At 45.1% G+C, this 22,490-nt stretch overlaps 1 long non-coding RNA gene across 1 annotated transcript; it reads left to right on the top strand.

Annotated features, from left to right (window-relative positions):
- The first annotated feature begins 18,844 nt into the window (after nt 1-18,844).
- Nucleotides 18,845-21,442, top strand: LOC124556697. The gene is made up of 3 exons (XR_006968664.1): nt 18,845-19,113; nt 20,555-20,713; nt 20,879-21,442. It is a non-coding gene; the product is annotated as an uncharacterized LOC124556697 (long non-coding RNA).
- Nucleotides 21,443-22,490: the final 1,048 nt, after the last annotated feature.

The following is a 22,490-nucleotide window of genomic DNA, read 5'->3' as shown; positions in this document are numbered from 1 at the left end:
ACTCTCTCTCTCTCTCTCTCTCTCTCTCTCTCTCACACACACACACACACACACACACACACACACACACACACACACACACACACTCTCTCTCACTCACACAATATATATATATAAGTTTGACAAATGGTAGCACCCCCTTGCATGCTGGTGAAGGTGATGCACTGTGGTATGGCTACAATGAAAGACGCCGCTAAAAGCGTTGCGGAACTCTTCTGATCCATCACCATTCAACCGCCGCCCAGTCATGGTGAGTGGTCAGGGATGGTTTTGCGGCTAACGTCACACACGGCAATTTTTTTCCCGTTCGATGATATTCGCGGTTGAAACAGTCGCCGAAGGGTGCCACATTTGAAACTATTGTAATCGAGCCAAATGAAGCGGCCCGAAAATAAAAATCGGGTATCACACTTGCGACAAAAATCTGTGGTTTGTGTAGCGTAGTACAGACAGCCGAGTGGGCAACCCTTGCAAGATGAGCTGTCATTCTAAACTAAAACATGTAGTGTAGTGGGACGAAATTGAAGCGTCACCCATCCACCAGTGTCAGCCCAGTTTGCAGGTGAATATAAGTTTAATTTAGTTTTGTTTATGTATTTTTGTAATATTTGTAATGGTTGTGAAGTGTCTAAAGTTTTTGTATTTTTTTTTATGTTTCATGTACGGAGAGGGCGGCGCAACGAACGGAGACAGCATCTTCGTTGCCGGGAGCGGAGAGAAAATTGCTGGCCACTATACAACGCGGGTCGACAGCCTAAGAGCAACAGAAGATCCTGAAACCGTGTTGTTGCGTCGTGCTTCTAAAAATTAAATAACAGAGAATTTGTAATGTTTTGTACAACAATGATATCATAGGAAGTTTAATCTTATTGAAAATGTTAGTTTTGTCTCGTCAAGGCTCAGGTTCACGTCTGTATGTAGGAAGATAATAAACTAGTGGATGCTATTAAAGTTGAAATACGTGTTCCGAGGATTTATTTATGAAGAATTATGTGAATGAATTAATAATATATTTGACAAGATGATTGAATTTTGACAGCGTTCATCGTGACTTCGAATCTCAAAAAGTTTATTCAATGTGGTCCTAATATCGATTAAATCAGATAAAGTGTATCAATATAATTTCTGAGGAGAAACAAACGACATCTAAAAATTGAAAAAGTTTACGCAAATCAATTGGACTGAGACGTAATTCTGCGCATACGACTCAAATGATGTTTTAGTGTTTTGTTCAAGAACCATTCTGAGACAATTTCAAAAGAATATAAATAATTTTGAAGTGGGTTGTAACTGACGTAGGTGACGAAGTCTACACATGGTCATATGTCAAAAGAAAATCGTTTATAAGAAACTTACGTCGTTACACTACAGTAGGTGCAGGAACGTACATGTTTTTCATCGGTGTAGAAGACGTGACTGCCTACTAAAATGATTAGATTCATCCAGTACTTGTGAATCGCCCAAGTGAAGGAAAGTATATGTTATTACACAAGAAACTTGAGGTTTTTGTGGTAATATTCTTTGATTACTAGCGTATGTTTGTAGCAGTTTTCGATTTACTGTTGTCTAATACTAAAACTAACTCACATAAAAAGAAACTTAAGCAATGTGATTGTGTTGGTGCAGCAGTAAAACAATGAGATAAGTAAAACACTGAGGTAAGTTTTTGTTATTAAATAGTGTGAGTAATTCATTAACATAAACAAGAACTAGGTTGTAATTAACGAGTCTATGTTAAAAGATCACTTCTAATATTCTTCAGACAACTATATACACTTTTCAGATACAACGATACACAGAGGAAACGAAGCAGTATGGTACACTTCGACACTGTATCGCAACTGGCGAAGCAAGCAGACCATCGTGGCAGCGACGCAAACGACAAGCGCCCATTTAAAAAAATAATGGGAGAGAGAGAGAGAGAGAGAGAGAGAGAGAGAGAGAGAGGCAGGCCCTGACCCATTTCACAGCGACAATCCCGGGCGGCAACTTCATTGTTCACTGAGTGAGAAATTCCAGCACAGTGTGGCACTTTCCGTTTGAATCAGTTGGTTCTGATCCTTAGCCGACAAGAATCGTTTAACTTCATTGAGAAAATCGCCTAGTGTGGCATTAGCTTAAGCGTGCACACTTCATTGTTAGGAGGGTCTAACGTGGAGCAGGGACGTTACACAAGCACAAATAGGTTTGTCGTTGGGTGACTTGGAGCACCACTTCAGCTTCTGTAAACCAATAATGTTCCTCAAACTAATATGACAATTCAGGAGTAATAGGATGGTGCACCACCTTCCCGAAGGTACCATCATCTGCAGACTTATATATGAATGTACATGGTCAGACAGTCTGCTTCTGTATCATTTGACATAATGGTAGATGTACATGGTCAGACAGTATGCTTCTGTATCATTTGATTGACATAACGGTAGATGTACCAGGGGCCTCATTTAAACTGCCACTGCCGGCCGAAGTGGCCGTGCGGTTCTAGGCGCTGCAGTCTGGAACCGCGAGACCGCTACGGTCGCAGGTTCGAATCCTGCCTCGGGCATAGATGTGTGTGATGTCCTTAGGTTAGTTAGGTTTAACTAGTTCTAAGTTCTAAGGGACTAATGACCTCAGAAGTTGAGTCCCATAGTGCTCAGTGCCATTTGAACCATTTAAACTGTCACTTGATAATATCTCAACCAGCTGCCTGAACAATGTGCTGTTGGCAACTAGGATGCATTGATTCGTCCAATTTTTGAAGTATCCATAACCTAGCCATCAGTGTATGCTAACTTATCAGTGCAGGTGCTCTTTTATCGTGCTTTAAAGTGTGCCATGGAGGTAGTCCTGTCCTGCACCCTGTCGCAATCTAAGATAGCAGATGCCGACCACTTTCATCAACACGTTGCTGCCCACTGCAGTTGACTCTAGTGGTGAGCTTTTCTTTAAATCAAAATTCACATGTTTCACTCCAGGGCGATAGCACATGAAAATCCCTGCCCTTGCACAACCACAAAGATGGAGTATCCCATACATCAGGATATCAGGATCTGACTGCAACCAAAATATGTATTGATGCCGTGCATCTTGCCCATCTTGCAAACGCCTCTTGTGCTGATGGCTAGTACAAGATCTGACTATATCACAGCGAACTATTTGATCTACAATGCCAAGATCTCTCTCTCTCTCTCTCTCTCTCTCTCTCTCTCTCTAAACACACATCCATCTTCGATTCAGTTACTCATGAGAGTATTGAGTGTACACAGGGTGTCCCAAAGAACACAGATGAACTTCAGGGAGAGGTTCCTTATACAGAAACAAGTAAAAGATATCCAATAAACATGGACTCTCAAATGCATAACTTAAGAGGTATAAGCACTTGTCAGATTAGGTTAGAGATTAGATACACTTTGCGTTCCAACAGATCCATAGTGAGGAGATCCTTCGTGATGCAGAACATGTCAGAAGAACAAGAATACACAATAAATATTTACAATGAAAAACAAATATACTATTGTACCTTCCACTGATCCCAAGTGGAATGATCGCCATGTATGTGGAATAATTCAAAAAATGTTTGAGCATATTTTCATTTATAAGGCAATAAACACTGAATAGAAGAATAATTTTACAACACTTATTTACAATGATTGTATTACTCTGAATTTGCACATAAGTCAGAATGCATTAAGTAGGAATGGCCGCCAATAAATCTTTAAGGAGCCTTTTAAACTGAAATTTATTGGTAGCTGAAAATGTGTGTTGTGGGGTAATGGACACCTTTATGGGCCAAAATAGGTGACTTTAAATAGCTGTGAATATTATTCATATTTCTAGTATTGACACCAAGAACTGAGCTGTTGGTTTGAAAAAGAGATATATTTTTCATGACAAATGTCATTAGGCAATAAATACACTGACGGAAAAAAGACGCAACACCAGGGAGGAGTTGTGCAGCATATGCGAAAGTTGGTAGCTGTGTTTCAGCATCTGAAAAATAATATCTATTCAAATTCCGCACCAGTGGCATAACAGTCGCGATAATAGCGCCACTATCAGGGCGAAATCATGTTTCTTTAGATAACGCTATAACCTCGTGAGCGTTACTTCCCTTTGAGACTGGACGTGGTGAGTTGATGTTAGTCAAGAAAGCCTTCAAGGTGACAAAGGCGCCATTATCAACAGCTCATTGAGTTTTAATGAGGTCATAATGACACAATTACGAGAACCTGGATGTTCCTTCTGCAATATTTCAGAACGACTTAGTAGGAATGTATCATCTGTATGTAACATTACCGAGAGGGAAGCCCATCGTGTTCGGCGTATTGCTCTGGCGCATCTTACTGCATCTGCAGCAGCAATCTGAGCAGCAGTTGGGTCCACAGTGGCACAACGAACTGTTACTGATCGGTTACTTTAAGGACAGCTTCGAGCCAGATGCCCTGTAGCGTGCCTTCCACTTACCCCAAACCACCGCCATTTGCGACTTCGGTGGTGTCATGCGAAAGTTCACTGGATGGCAGGATGGAGGACTGTTTTTTTATTCTGATGGAAGCTGATTCTGGCTCGATGCCAGTGCTGGCCGTGCGTTGGTTCTCAGGCACTGCAGTCATGGACTGTGCGGCTGGTCCCGGCGGAGGTTCGAGTCTTTCCTTGGGCATGGGTGTGTGTGTTTGTCCTTAGGATAATTTAGGTTAAGTAGTGTGTAAGCTTAGGGACTGATGACCTTAGCAGGTATGTCCCATAAGATTTCACACCTCATTTTTGTATGACAGCAGGAGCACTCTCGTGGTCATCCCATACACTCTGACTGCAAATTTACAGACAATCCGTTGATTTGACTTTTTGAGCTTCCATTCATGAATTACATTACAGGGGGCGTTTTCCAACAGGACAACGCTCGCCCACACACCGCTGTAGTAACCCAACATGCTCTACAGAGTGTCGTTAAGTTACATTGGCCTGCTCACTCACCAGACCGGTCTCCAATGGCGCACATATGGGACGTCGTCGAACAACAACTCTAGCGTTATTCACAACCAGCAGTAACGGCCCCTGTATTGACCGACATAGTGCAACAGGCGTGCAACTCCACCCCGCAAACTAACATCTAGCACTTATAAAACACAATTCATGCACATTTGCATGTTTCCATTCAAAATTCTTCTGGTTGCACAGGTTTTTCATGTTGCAACTTTTCACATTTGCAATGGATTATCTCGCGCTTACATTAACCTACGATCATACATTGTTAATCACTTAAATATGATACCTAGACAAATGCATTCCCGAAATTTTATTACTCTATATAAAATGTGTTTTGGTCTTGCGATTTTTTTTCCGTCAGTGTATTTTGGGAAGCAGCAGTTTATATCCCCAGTTTCCTAAACAGGCCTCTGCAGGATGTTCTCGGTTTCACACAACAAATAATTCTTATTACCCGTTTCGTTTTAGTACCTGGAGAACTTTAGCTTGACTTGGTGAGTACCCCCAAGAAAGAATCCCATACATTATGGATGAGAGAAGCATAGCAGGTCAGCTTTTTACCTTTTATATCCTCTATGTCTGACAACATTCGCATTGCAAACAGAGATTTGTTTAGACACTTTAGCAGTTCTGTGGAGTGCTGCTCCCAGATGGATTTATTATTAAGCTGTAATCCGAAGAATTTAACACCGTCCACTATTTCTATATGTCATCACATTTTGGGCATGTCCAGGTGGAAAACCTCTTACAAGTTCGGAATTGCATGTAGTGTGTATTTTCAAAGTTTGGTGACAAAGAATTGGTTGGTTTGGTTTGTGGGATTAAACGGACCAGACTGCTATGGTCATCGGTCCCTTTTTCTACATACTAAAACACCCACAGAGAATAAAAAACGGTCAACAGAATAGATGACAGACGATACAGAACAAGAGAAACTTAGACCAACACCACACAAGACGAACTAAAATCACACAGAGTGTGATGGTGGTTGGTCGACCATAGAAACAAAAAAGGAAAAGCCAACCACCTAGAAACACATTTAAAAAAACACTAAAATCGTAGGCCATAGGCCAGAATCAACACAAAAAGACAAACACATTAAGCGATAAAAGCCCCCTGCCCGAATAAAACGCAAAACTAAGTCCGCTATGGCAGAGTCGTCAGTTAAAAGGGCAGGGAGCGTATCAGGCTGCGCAAGCGTATGCCTGAGCACAGTTAAAAGGGCGCACTCCAACAGAATATGGACCACCGTCAAGGCTGCCCCACAACGACAAAGAGGTGGGTCCTCACGACACAGTAAATAACTGTGTGTCAGTCGGGTGTGGCCAATGCGAAGCCGACAAAGGACGACTGAGTCCCTGCGGTTGGCTCGCATGGAAGACCGCCACACAGTCGTCGTCTCCTTTATAGCACGGAGTTTATTGGGCGTGGTCCGATCGCGCCATGCAGCGTCCCAATGCGCAAAAACTTTTTGGCGGAGGACTCCTCGCAAATCAGTCTCTGGGAGGCCAATCTCCAGATATGGTTTACTGGTGGCCTCTTTCGCCAGGCGGTCAACACTTTCATTGCCGGGTATCCCAACATGGCCTGGGGTCCAAACAAAGACCACAGAGCGGCCGCAACGGGCAAGAGTATGCAGGGACTCCTGGATAGCCATCACCGGACGAGTACGAGGGAAACACTGGTCGAGAGCTCGTAAACCGCTCAGGGAATCGCTACAGATAACGAAGGACTCACTTGAGCAGGAGTGGATATATTCTAGGGAACGAAAGATGGCGACCAGCTCAGCAGTGAAAACGCTGCAGCCAGCCGGCAATGAACGTTGTTCGGAATGGTCCCCTAGAGTTAGAGCAAAACCAACACGACCAGCAACCATCGAACCGTCAGTGTAAACAATGCCAGAGCCCTGATACGTGGCGAGGATGGAGTAAAAGAGGCGTCGGAAGGCCTCCGGAGGGACTGAGTCCTTCGGGCCCTGTGCCAAGTCGAGCCGAAGGCAAGGGCGGGGCACACACCACGGGGGTGTACGCAGAGGGGCCCGGAAAGGAGGTGGAACTGGGAAAACCCCAAGCCCGGAGAGAAGCTCTCGGACGCGGACCGCAATCGTGCAACCCGATCGGGGGCCGACGTTCTGGGAGATGGACGACTGACTGCGGGAACAGGAGACGATAATTTGGGTGCCCGGGGAAGCTACAAACATGGACAGCATAAGCGGCCAGCAAACGTTGGCGCCGTAGCCGCAGTGGAGGGACACCTGCCTCCACTAGTATGCCGTCCACACGGCTGGTACGGAAAGCACCAGTGGCAAGGCGTATCCCACTGTGGAGGATTGGATCCAGCACCCGCAACGCAGATGGGGATGCTGAGCCATAAGCGAGGCTCCCATAATCCAGACGGGACTGGATTAATGCCTGGTAGAGCCGTAACGGGGTAGATCGGTCGGCATCCCAGCTGGTGTGGCTCAAGCATCGCAGAGCATTTAGATGCCGCCAACACTTCTGTTTAAGCTGCCGAATATGAGGCAGCCAAGTCAACCGGGCATTAAAAACTACACCCAAAAACCTGTGTGTCTCCACCACAGCAAGAAGTTCGCCGTCAAGATAAAGCCGCGGCTCCGGGTGAACAGTGCGTCGCCGGCAGAAATGCATAACGCAGGTCTTGGCTGCCGAAAACTGGAATCCATGAGCTACAGCCCAAGACTGCGCCTTACGGATAGCGCCCTGTAGCTGACGTTCAGCAGCTGCAATGCCAATAGAGCTGTAGTAAAGGCAGAAGTCATCAGCATACAGGGATGCGGAGACAGAACTTCCCACCGCTGCAGCGAGCCCGTTTATTGCAATTAAAAAGGAACTATGGGAGGCCGCGACTTGCACGCGGAAGGTACGATACGACAGAAAATTTCGGATAAAGATCGGCAGAGGGCCCCGAAGACCCCATCCATGAAGCGTAGAAAGGATGTGATGACGCCATGTCATATCGTACGCCTTCCGCATGTAGAAAAAGACAGCGACCAGGTGCTGAGGGCGGGCAAAGGCAGTACGGATGGCAGACTCCAGGCTCACCAGATTGTCGGCGGCGAAGCGGCCAGTACGGAATCCACCCTGAGACGGAGCCAGAAGGCCCCAAGACTCCAGTACCCAGTTCAAACGCCAGCTCACCATCCGTTCAAGCAACTTGCAAAGAACGTTGGTGAGGCTAATGGGACGGTAGCTGTCCACCTCCAAAGGGTTCTTGCCTGGTTTCAGAATGGGGATAACAATACAATCCCGCCATTACGACGGGAACTCACCCTCGACCCAAATGCGGTTGTAAAGGTCGAGGAGCCGTCGCTGGCAGTCTGCTGAAAGGTGTTTCAGCATCTGACAGTGTATGCTATCTGGCCCAGGAGCGGTATCAGGACAAGCGGCGAGGGCACTGTGAAATTCCCACTCACTGAATGGAACATTGTAGGATTCAGGATGGTGGGTGCGAAAAGAAAGGCTCCGACGTTCCATCCGCTCTGTAATGGAGCGGAAGGCCAGTGGGTAATTGGAAGAAGCGAAACTCAGAGCAAAATGCTCTGCCAAGCTGTTGGCAATTTCGTCGGAGTCTGTACAAACTGTTCCATTCAGTGAGAGCGCAGGGACGCAGACAGGGGTCCGATAGCCATAGAGGCGTCGGATCTTGGCCCAGACTTGCGATGGAGAGACATGGAGGCCAATGGTGGACACATACCGCTCCCAGCACTCCTGCTTGCTTTGGCGGATAAGGCGGCGGGCCCGCGCACGCAGCCGTTTGAAGGTGATGAGGTGTTCAATGCAGGGATGTCGCTTGTGACGCTGTAGCGCCCGCCGGCGATCTTTAATCGCTTCAGCGATCTCAGGCGACCACCAAGGCAAAGTCTTTCGCCGAGGGGACGCAGAAGAACGGGGAATGGCCGATTCTGCGGCAGTAACGATGCTGGTGGTGACTGACTGAACCACCGCATCAATGTCGTCATTAGATAGAGGCTCAATAGCGGCAATGGAGGAGAACAAGTCCCAGTCAGCCTTATTCATAGCCCATCTGCTGGGGCATCCAGAAGAGGGACGCCGTGGCAGTGACAGAAAGATCGGAAAGTGGTCACTAGCACACAGGTCGTCATGCACACTCCATTGGACAGACAGTAAGAGGCTAGGGCTGCAGATCGAAAGGTCAATGGCGGAGTATGTGCCATGCGCCACACTGAAGTGCGTGAAGGCACAATCATTTAAAATCGAAAGATCGAGCTGCGCCAATAAATGCTCGACGGTGGCGCCTCGACCTGTTGCCACTGACCGACCCCACAGAGGGTTATGGGCATTGAAATCGCACAAGAAAGGTGGTGGCAATTGGGCTATCAGCGCAGCCAGGACATGCTGCGCGACATCACCATGTGGTGGAAGGTAAAGACTGCAGACGGTAACAGCCTATGGCATCCACACCCGAACAGCGACAGCCTCTAAAGCTGTCTGTAGAGGGACAGACTCGCTGTGAAGAGAGTTAAGGACATAGATGCAGACGCCACCAGACACCCTTTCATAAGCTGCCCGGTTCTTATAATAACCCCAATAGCCACGGAGGGCGGAGGTTCGCATTGCGGGAAACCAAGATTCCTGAAGAGCAATGCAGAAGAAAGGGTGAAGGCTGATAAGTTGTCGGAGCTCAGCTAGATGGTGGAAGAAACCGCTGCAGTTCCACTGGAGGATGGTATTGTCCATGTCTGAGAAAGGCGCGACGGGACTGGGAAGGCAGATTACGCCACTGGGTCACCTGCTGCCTCCGATTGAACACCTGTGCTAGTGCTATCCATTGTGTCTGAGGGACCGGCGAGATCGAGGTCCTCAGCGGACGCCAGAATCTCCACCTCGTCCTCAGACGCAGAGTGGGAGAGTTGCGGTGGGGTGGGTGCCACCGCGAGTTCCTTGGGCTTAGAGCTCTTCTTCTTAGATTTCTCACGCTGCTCCTTGGGTTTCACTGGCTGGGAGGGCTTCACCGATTCAGTCTCCGGGACTGAGGAGGATTGAGAAGCACTACGACCAGCCGATTGTGGGCACTTACGCCACTGTCGGTCGTCAGCCTTCCCGCTGGTGGAACCCTGGGAAGGGAGGGACCCAAGGGACCCCTTGCGAACATGAGAAGCCGAAGAAGTTGGACACTTCTCCGGGTTAGAAGCAGGGACGGACGTCCCCGATGGGTGGTATGGTATTGCTCCTGAGGTAGGTGGCGCAGGAGCAAGGAGGAGTTGTACTACTCGTCGATCCGGCCGGAATTCGCAAAGCTGATGGGGCTAGCACAGTAGTTGTAGCAGCGGCGTAGGAAGAGGTCAGCCTCACAGGATGTAATCGGTCGTACTTCCTTTTGGCCTCAGTATAGGTCAGTCGGTCCAGGGTCTTGTATTCCATGATTTTGCGTTCTTTCTGGAAGATTCTGCAGTCTGGCGAGCAAGGTGAATGAGGCTCTCCACAGTTAACATAGATGGGAGGCGGGGCACATGGCATATCGGGATGAGATGGGCGTCCGCAATCTCGACATGTGAGGCTGGAAGTACAGCGGGAAGACATATGGCTGAACTTCCAGCACTTAAAGCACCGCATCGGGGGAGGGATATAGGGCTTGACGTCACAATGGTAGACCATCACCTTGACCTTCTTCGGTAATGTATCACCCTCGAAGGCCAAGATGAAGGCACCGGTAGCAACTTGATTGTCCCTTGGACCCCGATGAACCCGCCGGACGAAATGAACACCTCTACGCTCTAAGTTGGCGCGCAGCTCGTCATCAGACTGCAGAAGAAGGTCCCTATGGAAAATAATACCCTGGACCATATTTAAACTCTTATGTGGCGTGATGGTAACGTTAACATCCCCCAACTTGTCACAAGCAAGTAATCTGCGTGACTGGGCAGAGGATGCCGTTTGTATCAGGACTGACCCAGAGCTCATTTTGGACAGGCCCTCCACCTCCCCAAACTTGTCCTCTAAATGCTCTACGAAGAACTGAGGCTTTGTGGAGAGAAAAGACTCCCCATCAAATCTCGTACATACTAGGAACCGGGGCGAATAACTGTCACTGCCATTCTGGGACTTACGCTCCTCCCACGGTGTGGCCAGAGAGGGGAACGTTTTCGGATCGTACTTCTGAGCATTAAATTGAGCCCGAGAACACTTAGAGACTGCTGGCGGCTGACCGCCAGCGAGAGATGATGTACCACGCTTCATTGCGGGTCATCCGCCCTGATGCCACCTACTCCGACCAAGGGCCCTCCCCACGGGCGCCACGCAGCCTCAGCAAGAGCCACCTGGCAGGGTGGCCGTTGCCGGGAGTCCCGATACCCCAGTAGGATATGCATCTACTCCTCGGCATACGTGCGGAGTTGACGGCGCAGGCGTCAGTAGAGCGATCCCTGTGTTGTCAGGGGGCTACAACCAACAGGGTACATGGTGGCCCCACCACAACGGACTGGCTACCGTGCTGGATGTTAGGTGACATGTGGTCCATTGTCGTCGTCAGTGCAGAAAGTGGCACTGCACAGCACAAGGTGGAAAGTGCACGCGGGAACATACCCATGCCCAAAAGATGGAGAGCGGGCAGCACTGCAACGCAACGACAAATAAGCTGGCGAAAGGTCTGATCGCAAGATCGACACAATGCACCAAGTAAGGCGCCCTTCCCCAATCGGCTCGCTCTTCGGAAGAATTTTGAGATAGGAAGGTCAAACCCAACAGGGGACCATCACATAAGGCCGAAACGTTTGGGACTCCTTTTAGTCGCTTCGTACGACAGGCAGGAATACCGCGGGCCTATTCTTACCCCCGAACCCGCAGGGGGGACAAAGAATTGGCTAGGAACATTTTATTAATGCCCATGAAAATTCTAAGACTACACTTGATTTGCTATTTATTGCAATGTGTGTAACAACTGCAAACAAAATAAACTTGGCATCTGGCAATGTTACTGACGAAAGGGCCCTCAGTCATTTGTTCTCAGATGGACAAGACGTTAACTGTATATTACCCTTCCTAAACTTTTGAGAATGCTTTCAAAAGTGAAACTTGACAATACTTCTTTCTCTCTTTTCTGAAACAAAGGCTTAGCTCCAGTCTATTTCGACCACTCACTATATGTTCCACTGATAAATGACTGGTTACACAATTAGTTTAATATGTTACTAAACTCAGAAGCAGAATAACTTTACTGAAATTTTACCATATCCAATAGATTCTTTTTTTTATTATTTTAAAGATTTTATGATGGACATTACTTCTGCTTGGGTAGCGAGGATGATACTCACGTTTGTGAAGTTGTGAGTGCTGTCTTTGTTTGGGATACTCCTTGGCAACATCTACTGAACCTTTCAATCCCATCTTTTTAGTAACAGTTGTGAAATGTCTGTTAAAAAGTTTTTCAACACTGCAACCATCTGTTACCAATATATCGTTCACTCTTAATGCTATTTACCCCTCTTCATGTGGTTCTAGGCGCTTCAGTCCGGAACCGCGCGATTGCTACGGTCGCAGGTTCGAATCCTGCCTCGGGCATGGATGTGTGTGATGTCCTTAGGTTAGTTACGTTTAAGTAGTTCTCAGTTCTAGGGGACTGGTGACCTCAGATGTTATGTCCCATAGTGCTCAGAGCCATCTGAACCAGCCCTCTTCATGTCTGGCTCTACCAGTCTCCTCCTTCACTATACTCCAAATGTCTTTATTTCGATATCTGATGTGATCATCTTGTCCTTGTAGTGTATTTCCTTTGATGTCCGTATTACTAGCTTTAATATTTTGCAGAATGTCTTGTAACGTGCAACAGCATTAGCACATCAACATGAGAACAGTTTCTGACTAACAAATGAAGTTTCCTTTTTGTTTTATGTGATACATTTATTTCTTTCGTAATTCGTCTTAGATACTGTGTAACATCTCTTCTACTGCAAAGTCTTTGCTTTCCATATTTTGAGAGGAGGTCTAGTAAAGATCCATACTTTAAGAGCTATGAGCACGTTCTCATCTTCACTAGAGTGAAACATCCCTTCTACTGAACAATGCTCATGGCTCTATAAGGTATGCATTTTAGAGCCCTTGTTTATTGTTTATTAGTCTTTTTTTCCTAAGGAACCTGTTCCCAAATATCGTCAGTGTGTTTTTTGGGACACCCTCTATATCACAGACAATTTTTAAATTACGTCTACTGATGTGAAAGATGTAGCAGTGCTTATGTGTCATGACTACTCACTACCATAAAACAGATAAACGTTTAACATACTTACTTACAAGCTGGCAAAAGGAAATATGACACCAGTTTACACACAAGTGTATAAAAAGCCTGTACATATTGTGGATGCTTCATCTGAATTACAGGGTCTCTGTATATAACAAATATCCTATGCTGTATCTGTCTTTGAATATTCAACAGTACGCCTGAAACCTATAGGCTCAAACTTATAAAGAGGGTATAGGATCCTAACTTGAGTAGTTTGAGGTAAGAAACAAACGGTCGGGAATGAGTGCTTTTTGTTGACATAGGCATCATACATTTCATAACAATATCTTGAGCTCACAACAACTCTTCGAAGTGATAAACGACGGTCTAAATGTATGATTACAACATAGTCCACAACACAACTGAACTCTTGGTTGAAAACTATTTGGCCCAAGTGCTTTCATACTTTTAGTATTTGGTTACAACTGCTGCTACAACAGCGCTCTCTAGGAGGTATGCTTCAAAAATGGATATTTCGCAGGCCAGTAGACGGGTGTTTACTGATGAATAAAAAAAAAAAATGGTTCAAATGGCTCGGAGCACTATGGGACTTATAACATCTATGGTCATCAGTCCCCTAGAACTTAGAACTACGTAAACCTAACTAACCTAAGGACGTCACACAACACCCAGTCATCACGAGGCAGAGAAAATCCCTGACCCCGCCGGGAATCGAACCCGGGAACCCGGGCGTGGGAAGCGAGAACGCTACCGCACGACCACGAGCTGTGGACTTACTGATGAATCGCCTCCCACACAATCCAATACCATAATTCAAATTCTATTATGTAAAATATTCTTATTCGGGAAACGTGGCCGAATCTCTGTAGCTTCAACGACCAACCTCGTAAATTTTTTTCACACTGTAAAATTCTTGCAGTTTTGATGATAATTATTGTGGTTGTTTGTAAATGTTTGGTTTTCTGGGCTCTAAACCTAGCTGCACCATACATTAAATGCAAGTTCCATCTTTGATAATTAGTCATGAACTGTTAATAGAGGCAAACTCCATCATGGACCCATGACATGATTATGTACTATTTTTTTAATGTAGCACCTCCAACGTCAATGCGGCAGGCACGAATTTGTAATGAAACAAAGAAGTGCCTCAAACACACCTCGTAACCACTGAATTTGCTTTTGCTGACCAAAGGTTCCATATATCGAAAGTTTTAGTTACCGACGATCAACTAGCTGTATAGTTTTGACACTAAACGCATATTTATGGACGCAATGATTTATTCGTAACACGGCAAATCAAAAATGTGCCCAGTGAACAAAGACCAAAACAGGTTTAGGGAATAAAATCGTGTAGTCGCAAATTTTTGCGCAATGTTAGCAGGAAATGTCCTGAACATATTAAAAATCCTGACCAGTGAGGTGTGACTGTTGGAGTGGAAGGTGTTCAACACTTTATGTTTTTCTCGAATAACTCGAAAACCACGGCTTTTGGCGAAAATATTTCACAGAACAAAATTAAACTACACTAAATTTATACATTTTTATTTTTCTCTAGGACTAGTTTAGCCGTTCCAGGGGATGGAAAAATCGTAGATTAGTAAAAATTTTGTTTTAACAGTATAAAATTAATGGTTAAAAACAAATACTAAATGTGTATATAGCTTTTAAGAGTAGCCGAGCCGTATTAATGGATAAGTTATGTTCTGGGGGAGTAACAGGGTTGAGGGGATATATGGGGTAGAAGCACAACGTTCGCCCAATTGTGTTCATGCACTTCCCTCCTCAAACAGTCTGCAAACTGAAGATCGAACAGCTGATTTTCCACTCTATCTATACCACTACACCACAAGAAGCAACTGCAGGGTATATTGCAAAGTTATGCCGACCCTCCACGTCACGCCTTACGAATCACTGGTGTAACAGTACACAGACATGCCTACAGCATGTTTATTTTCTATAAAATGCGTTAACTCTACATGAAATGCCGTTATGATTTACTAGTAACACTAACACAAGAAACTCATATGGGCAGAATCTGTGTGTTTAAAAAATTTCCACAGGGAAAATTTATTCTTACTCATCCTGTGAGGTAGCTGTATTATTCTTCTGGGAAAGGTAGCTTCTTCCCTCACTACTGCTGAATTTTCGGTTTACAGAAAATATATCATCCAGGTGGGTGTGAATGTGTCTTTTGTGAGTAAACAAAATACACTCCTGGAAATTGAAATAAGAACACCGTGAATTCATTGTCCCAGGAAGGGGAAACTTATTGACACATTCCTGGGGGTCAGATACATCACATGATCCCACTGACAGAACCACAGGCACATAGACACAGGCAACAGAGCATGGACAATGTCGGCACTAGTACAGTGTATATCCACCTTTCGCAGCAATGCAGGCTGCTATTCTCCCATGGAGACGATCGTAGAGATGCTGGATGTAGTTCTGTGGAACGGCTTGCCATGCCATTTCCACCTGGCGCCTCAGTTGGACCAGCGTTCGTGCTGGACGTGCAGACCGCGTGAGACGACGCTTCATCCAGTCCCAAACATGCTCAATGGGGGACAGATCCGGAGATCTTGCTGGCCAGGGTAGTTGACTTACACCTTCTAGAGCACGTTGGGTGGCACGGTATACATGCGGACGTGCATTGTCCTGTTGGAACAGCAAGTTCCCTTGCCGGTCTAGGAATGGTAGAACGATGGGTTCGATGACGGTTTGGATGTACCGTGAACTATTCAGTGTCCCCTCGACGATCACCAGTGGTGTACGGCCAGTGTAGGAGATCGCTCCCCACACCATGATGCCGGGTGTTGGCCCTGTGTGCCTCGGTCGTATGCAGTCCTGATTGTGGCGCTCACCTGCACGGCGCCAAACACGCATACGACCATCATTGGCACCAAGGCAGAGGCGACACTCATCGCTGAAGACGACACGTCTCCATTCGTCCCTCCATTCACGCCTGTCGCGACACCACTGGAGGCGGGCTGCACGATGTTGGGGCGTGAGCGGAAGACGGCCTAACGGTGTGCGGGACCGTAGCCCAGCTTCATGGAGACGGTTGCGAATGGTCCTCGCCGATACCCCAGGAGCAACAGTGTCCCTAATTTGCTGGGAAGTGGCGGTGCGGTCCCCTACGGCACTGCGTAGGATCCTACGGTCTTGGCGTGCATCCGTGCGTCGCTGCGGTCCGGTCCCATGTCGACGGGCACGTGCACCTTCCGCCGACCACTGGCGACAACATCGATGTACTGTGGAAACCTCACGCCCCACGTGTTGAGCAATTCGGCGGTACGTCCACCCGGCCTCCCGCATGCCCGCTATACGCCCTCGCTCAAAGTCCGTCAACTGCACATACGGTTCACGTCCACGCTGTCGCGGCATGCTACCAGTGTTAAAGACTGCGATGGAGCTCCGTATGCCACGGCAAACTGGCTGACACTGACGGCGGCGGTGCACAAATGCTGCGCAGCTAGCGCCATTCGACGGCCAACACCGCGGTTCCTGGTGTGTCCGCTGTGCCGTGCGTGTGATCATTGCTTGTACAGCCCTCTCGCAGTGTCCGGAGTAAGTATGGTGGGTCTGACACACCGGTGTCAATGTGTTCTTTTTTCCATTTCCAGGAGTGTAACTTCAGTGAGCTCATGTTTATATAGTGGAGTTATTTTCAGCTTATTGAGTGAGTGCTTATTTGTAGTTGTTAAGTGAACTATCATATAAAATAGTTCAACAACTGGAACTGAAGTGTCCGTGCCACGTTAACTTAGTGTCAATGTGTGCTCAGCAATGTCTATGTCACTGTCTCCAATATCACAGTTTGGAAACTTTTCACAGCATGATAGATATATAGTGCATCATCCCAGTCTCAGCTTTATCAACATCTGAAGAGAGACAGAGGCTTAAATTGGATGCCTCTACAAAGCAAGTAGGTTACCTAGGTGTTATACAACTTCAGAGACTTCAATACAAGCCAATCCCATTCCATCAGACACATTCACACCCACTTGGATGATATACTGTGGATGTGTGGCAAGGGTCTCCACTCAGTGCAGCCCACTCTACAAGTACCAGCAGTTCCTGAATGGAGAGTATGTATGCAGCCTACTCGTAACAATGGTGAAAGAAGTGCGTTAACTTTCCGATCATTCATTAATTCACCACCAAGTTACAACAAAATTATCTGCCTTTACAACATGCTGTCAAATACAGAGAGCAGCAATGCGTCATTTACCAGCCCAGTCCCTTTCCCAACAACACAATGAAGGTCACTGACATCATCACACAAACAAAACACTTCTCAGATATTGTTTAAAGGAACTTATTTTACATCAAACCTCACTTAATAGCTGCAAAAAGTACACAGGGGATAAACTGAAAATGACTCCACTTCATGAAAACCAGCCCAGTAAAGCTATTTTGTCTTCTCATCTAAAAGGACTGGACGGGAAATGCTGGGGCTCTGTACTGAAAATCGAGCAGCACACATGGTGGCGGAAGTTGCCTTTCCCAGAAGAACACTACAGCTGTCATACAGGACGGCTAAAAATCAATTTTCCCTCTAGCAAAGCAGAACAGTGAGCAGAGATTTAAGCCAAGTTCACACATGCAAAAAGCTTCCCCAAGTGAAATTCCCTAATATTTCCCCGATTTCCATACATGTTTTAGCATTTTTCCCCGACAAATTCTGAGATCTCAGAAATATGTAAGGACTCCTGTATTTCTCCCCATGTGAGCAACGATCTTAAGTACTAACATCAACAACTTTTGTAAAGAACTGTTTTTAGATGCAGAAAGCAAGCCAAATGGTTTGTGCATTTCGTTAAGACCACTGTTGTTTTGTTTCAATAAAACGAAACACATCCGGTTACGAAAAACACACATTTCCTTGGAGTCGCAAGACAGATTTAAAATACCTTCACTGTTTTCATAAATAACACGAAAAAGTCTCTTCAAAGAAGTGTATAAGGCACGGAAGAATTGTGTAAACCGACACTATAGGTGACTGCCAACAAAATGTTTGTTCTACCATGTTTACTTTTGTTGGATATTACCCACTGTGTTATGTGCAATACTTTGCAGGTATTGTGCGATTTTACTTTGGAGAAATATATGAGTACATAGAATACAAAACCGCCCGCGATTGCCACAATTCTTTTCTTATCGTCCATACATGTATGTACACTACTTTCGAAGCGCCAAAATGTACTACAATAAATAAAATGTGTATAAAATGCCGCACTGTACAATGTACTTGTGGTGTGAGAGTCTTAATTCCTGAAACCCACCGCCCGTGGCCTCTGGCGTGCCGAGGAGCCACGGAGTTCTGGGTCCACGGATAAACTAAGAAAATCCGCCGTATTACGCCACACATGGACTGACCGGGCCTGGAGACAGATCGGCGAGACTAGATCCGACGCGCAGGTCCTGCACATTAGGCTAGTTTCACACTAGGCGATTTTCTCCACTGAAGGTCAATGATTTTTGTCGCGCCAGAATTGGAACTCCACGTTGCAAACGGAAGGTGCCACACTGGGCTGTAATTGTCGCTCCATTAAGTTTCCGCGCGCGACTGTCGCTGTCGAGTGGGTCTGGGTTTATTTTTGGGGCGGCAATAACCGTCGGCATCCCTGCCACACGAGACTGTTGTTATCACCAGTCGCGCAGCAGCCACAAGGATACTGCACTCGTTTCTGTTTCGTCTGTGTGTGGCAATGTCCAAAAACTCTGTAGACGTCGTTCCAAAGGATCATTTGGACAGTGAACTGACAATAATTGAGGTGGAGAAATATTCCTGTCTCTAAAACATAAAATCGCAAGATTATAATGATCGTCTGCTGACGACAGAAGCATGGAAGAAGGTTTGTGCAGATGATGTTGGGGCTGAGAAGTGAAACTCGTTATCACTGGATGCACAAAATGTAATAGGTAAGAAGATACAAGTGCATACTTGTATATAGGAGCATGCAAAGTTTCATAACAATCGGCACAACTTTTGCCTAGACAACTACTAAAAAAGTAATTTTTATTTTTCCTTCTCCCTCTAATAGTTTGACATACATACAAACCTGTTGCGCCAAAAGAATTTAATTGTGTTGAAACTTTGCATGATTAAATATGTTTTTAATAGGCGTTTTCAGACTATTTCCAGTATTTAAAATGTCAAAAATAAATACTCCGAATTTGTACAAATTTTTCTTACTAATATCTTAATGTAATATTACCTAAGATTAAAAAAATAAGTTATGAGGATACAGTTGGAAAAAAATCGAAAACTTATGGTCTTATGGAGTAACTTATTTCAAAAGTTAAAAGGAAAACTACAAAGAGTTGTTTGAAAGAACGGTATTCTTGTGACCATATTCGTAACATTATGTATTTAAGTCACAAACCAAATAGTGTAACATGACAATGTGGACATGAAATGTATCAGCTATTAAGTACAGCTTATGACAAAAATGACATCCCCACCAGACGTCTAGTTATCTTTGCCGACAATGCATGCGATCACTTCCACAGAGCAGTAGTAGTTGCAAAACGTATCTCCAATGTCACAACCACGGTTGCTACCTCGTTGTCCAACGTTTCCTATAGATTCGATAGAACAAGTTAAATCTTCAAACCAATAGCTATCATGTTTCCGCACAAAGTTAAGCACCACGCAACAAGTTTTTATAATACTTTCAGCCATCTATGGCCCAGTGGAAAATTCTCAGCCTATAGTTAAACACACTCATCGAGAATGTGAGTGATTTTCTAGCAAAAGACCGCAAGTAAGTGTTTATTATGAGCAAAACCTTTGTCACCAATAAATACGAGAGGCACATTTTCATTGTTCGGTTCATTTGTCAAATGTTTGGCGTCTGGAAAAGGTAACCTTCCATTATAAAGTGCTCTTCCGAAGTTAGTTCCTTTTATAATATTTGAATCACCATCGTGTTCATATCATCCTATATTAATATATCGGAAGCAATAGTCACAATTCGCAACTGCAATACGCACTACGGAATGAATCTGTTTATGATACAAAATTCACTTCCTCTATTCCAGGGCTTCACCAACCGCACGTGCTTACCGTCAATAGCACATATGCAATGAGGAAAATTTGTAAGTTTTCTCAAAATTCAGAGCTATTTCTTGTAAGTCCTTTTTCGTTAGCATTGGCAGTTCCACATTTCTCTGCATATATCTTCAATTATAGATGCAATAGTTGAGCGTCCTAGTAAAAACTCATAGCGCAGAGACTTCATGGAGCATCACGTTCCAAGATACATGTTATAAATGAGTATAAAACACAATATTAGGTAAATGGAAATTAATTAATTTCAGCGAGCAGGTGAAAGAATAATTATTTTTAACGTTCCTACAGGAAAAGTACAAAAACGGTGGAAAAACATGCGAGAAATACAGTGGAAGCCTGAAAGAATTAACAAACAAATAAAAAGAGTGGCAGAGCAACGGCTACTAAAAAAACATATGACGACTACAGACGGATGTCTTTCCTGCAAAAAGCCACGGAATTGAAGCAGTAAGTAAAAACTTTCTTCTGCAGTTTTGTAACAAATGTATTTACAATGGATATGGTAGTTAATTACCTACTCAACACAGACTTACTATACATTTATCACATCACACACATTTGCACAGTGCAAAGTGACGTGGGTTTTTCCAAAAATGTTTCTTTTAATTTTAGGACCTCAGAAAATATGAATGATGCCTCTATTCCTGAGGATGATGAAGCGGAAAAGCATCATGAAGACAGTGCACCGCCACCTAGCACTGCTGCTAAGCCTTCCTCTGCTAGAGCAAATAAAAGGAAACTTCAGAACCCATTTGAAAGAAAGTTGATAGAGTATTGGCGCACAGTTCAACTTGTGCTGTACCACAAAATGATCCTGTTGACTTGTTTTTGACCTTTCTTTTGCCTTACTTAAGAGTAATGACTACCGACGAGAATCTAGACTTTCAAACCAAAACACTACAATTAACAAAATCTTACAGCCGAAAGACTGTAGAGAGCAGCACTGCTACTGACTACTCCATAAATACTGCGTCGTCAAGTATGTCGACATCGACAAGCACACAAAGCCCTAAACTTGAGAGTCCAATAACTTAGTATTCACCAGATACAGGAATGACGGATGAAGACTCGATCTTGTCATTTGAAGAATGTAAAAAGTGATTTGGCAGCACACATGAGCTTGTATGTAAACTCTTTCATTCTAACCTAGTTTATGTTAACGTTAAGTATATGTTCATGTCCATAAATTACTTTATTTAATTAAAAAACTTACCTCAATGTTACTGCAAGTTTTTCTTCTGCACCAACCCAGTCATGTAACTTGGTATCCGTCTTTTGTAAGTTAGTTTCTATATTCGAGAGCAGTAAGTCGAAAGTTGCTACGAACATGCGGTAATAACCAATGAATTTCTCCCGATAACTCCTAAGTTTCTTGTGCAACAACACAAACTTTCCTTCACTTGGACGATTCATAATAATTGGATGAATCCATCATTTTCGTTACGGTTACGCCTTTAGCAGTGTCGAACCACATATAATGCTACTGCAGCTAAATACTTCAGTTTTGAATGACAGGTCATCATGCATGGTGTTTCTCGTGGCTGGTTGCAACCCAACTGCAGGGACCACCGATTTTTATCGCTTGTGCGGTACACAGTTACGTCGGCGCGATTATAATCGCGTGAAGTGTGGCACCCTAGGCGACTATTTCAGCCGCGATTATTATCGAGGGGAGAAAATCGCCTAGTGTGGTATTAGCCTTAATGGGAAACGACGGGCTTCAGACGGACAGGCCCGATCCGTTAAGACATAACCGCAGAAATGGCCTGCTGTTTTCGTCCGTTGCAGAAATCCACTCGTGTGGTGTTTCACAGACATCATGTTGATGAAATGAGACCGCTGTTATCAATCCGTACAACAGATAACTTGCACAAATACTCTGAGAATGAATACTAGTGAGGATAAGTAGCAAATCACCGTGAAGATGATTGCTTAGCCTCAGACATGCACGTAGAAAAGACAACTACACTCTCACAACTAAATTTTCAGCTGTAGCTTTTGAGTGATTGTATATGTACTTTCGATTTGTGACAGACAACTCGTGCTCACATGACCGCCGTCTCCGGTCGCTGCGTCAACAATATCTGAGAATGAGATCCAAACAAATCACTCCTCACGCCTCCCTGCGCAGCACTGACTGCGAGCTGACGGGGAGTGATACAGCTTGTGGCTTTCTGCAGAAGCACCGTGAGCTATCGTTCACACAGGACGACACAGATTCTAT

The sequence above is a fragment of the Schistocerca americana genome, chromosome X (genome assembly GCF_021461395.2).
Source record: "Schistocerca americana isolate TAMUIC-IGC-003095 chromosome X, iqSchAmer2.1, whole genome shotgun sequence".
NCBI lineage: Eukaryota > Metazoa > Arthropoda > Insecta > Orthoptera > Acrididae > Schistocerca > Schistocerca americana.
Note: the sequence above shows the minus strand (reverse complement) of the source record. Positions and strands in the feature narration are given on the sequence as shown.